Source organism: Aplysia californica, unplaced genomic scaffold (genome assembly GCF_000002075.1).
Source record: "Aplysia californica isolate F4 #8 unplaced genomic scaffold, AplCal3.0 scaffold00098, whole genome shotgun sequence".
In the NCBI taxonomy this organism is placed as follows: Eukaryota; Metazoa; Mollusca; class Gastropoda; order Aplysiida; family Aplysiidae; genus Aplysia; species Aplysia californica.
In genome coordinates, this window is record NW_004797368.1 from 596,868 (window position 1) to 599,291 (window position 2,424).

Sequence of the window (2,424 nt, forward strand, 5' to 3'; positions counted from 1 at the left end):
GGGGGGGAGGCCAATTTTCTGTATTTGACTTGGGTGCTGTGAAAACTAATTTAAGCACCAAATGTATGTTGATTTTATGGCATGGCGTTCTCTTCAGCAGAGTTCTTAGTATTACTATTAGTATTATTCACGTGGAAACAAAAGAATAAAGACTCAAAAGAACAGTTTTTTTGCACAACCACAAAAGTGGTACGGTTTTGTTTTTGTTTTTTTGGTTACCAGTATTTAATATGTAATATATTATGTCATAAAAATAAATAAGATATCATATTATGCCATACCTGGATACCTGAGGGTGTCATCTCTGACTCTGAGGTTAACGCGTAATGACCCTCCATATCTTTCACGGTCGCGAGCTGCTTTTTCACATTCTTCCATATCCAGGCCAGTTCATGTTCTCATGTTGTCCATCCATGTTATTCTTTGCCTTCCTCTGGCTTTCCTGTCCCACATCTTTCCTTCAAGCACCTCTTTCACAATGGTCTCATGCCATTTTAAGTGGCCATAGTATTGTATTTTCTACATTTTATTTTACTCTGCAGGGTTTGTCTTGTGTGTAGAATCTGACACACCTCTTTGTTTGTTTTTATGGTAGCACCACATCTCAAACGCATTTTTTTTCTTCTTTCATTGTCAAAGTCCAGGTCTCTGCGCCATATAGGAATATGGGAAGATCATGTAATATTCCAGCTTTTTCTTTCTTAATAAAGTGAGAGATAGTTTCCTGGATTTAAATAGTTTGTATATATTTAATTTGGCTGAATCTTGTTTTTCAAAAACGAAAACAGTGGAGAACTCTAGCTTGGACATATTTGTTTAACATATTTGCTCCATGTTTTTATTTCACGTTGTACAAGTGCTCAATGCGGCTATTACTGGCTGCACAGACAACATCAAGCTGATATTACGAGATTTCCTCCCAAACGCGCCACAGGATGTCTCTGGCCTCAGTGTTGGTTGTAGCTGTTATTCGATCTTTCATGGCATCGATATTTGCCGGAAGTGGTGGAACATAAACTTGTCTTTAGCATATCCTTACCCAAAAAATAAAAAAATAATAATAAATCCACTCACAGTGTGGTCCGGAGATCTGGCTGGCCAACTTCAGAGAGCGAGGTCTATAGCCCCTCCCTTACCAATGTACCGCTGAGGCACGTTTTTATTCAGATAAGTTCGAACCCAGAAAAGCCAATGGGGCTGTGCTCCATCTTGTTGAAAATTGAAGTCATTCAAATGTGTGTGCAGTAAAGTGAATAGACACTTCTTGTGGGTGTATGTCAAAAGCACGTTTATGTTCCACCACTTCCTGCAAATATCGATGACATGAAAGATCGAATAACAGCTACAATCAATACGATGGACCGAGACAATTCTGGGGCGCGTTTGGGAGGAATTCTCATATATCGGCTTGATGTTGTCCGTGCTGCCGGCGGTGGTCACGTTGAGCATTTGTAAAACATGATATTAAAACGTTTAGGTACGTACAACATAATATGTGTACACGCTGGAGCTTTCTATTGTTTTTAATTTTTGAAATATCGTGTGATGATTTTGGCGTATTCTTGTTTAATCATCCTATAATATAATATACAGGTATATCTTCAAGTGCCAGATCAGAAACAGGCATCTGCGTTCATAGTTCGCTGCTTATTTCTCAGCTCATAAGCTCACAAGAAGACAACTAAAAGACAAAACAAAACAAAACAAAACAACCACAACAAAACACACACCAAAGACCCCCCCCCCCCCCTTAAAAAAATATGCTGGTATTTTATTGCAACACACCTGTCCAAGTTCTTTGAGTTAGCTATTGTTGGTCTACCTCTCCTTCTTTAACCTTCTATTTTTCCAGTGAGAGCAATATGTTCAGGTCCTTTTGTCAATCCAAATGTCCTAGCAAGTACATTAGAATATTGTCCCTTTATAATTGTTTTCAATTATGACAAGTTTTAACTGGCTCCTTTCAGGTGTATCTAATTTGATTTCCTTTAATTTCATTTCATGAAACTTTAAACAGTCTCTTTAGAAATCACATTTTTCGTTTTGCTTCTATATTTTTTTCCTAACGATTGTCCAGAAAACACAAATGTATAGAGAGGTTGACCACCCATGCATGCAGCCTTTGAAAATCCTGATTTTCCTAGTAATTTAATATAAAATTTCCAGCATTGGGCTGAACTTACACGACAACCTTTCTTTACTATTTCCGAAATTCGTTTGCTATCCGAGGTATGTACATTGCATCCAAGAAAGTACAAGGATAGATTCTCTGGGTAAGATGTCTCTTGACAAAACACAGTCTTGAAAGTCTTCTGTTTTAATATTTATAATATATTATCGTCGGTCGCCTGATAAAACCGTGAATTCCACACATTTTCGAAAATTGTTTTTTTTGTGCATATTTTGATAGTGCTCGGTGAGACA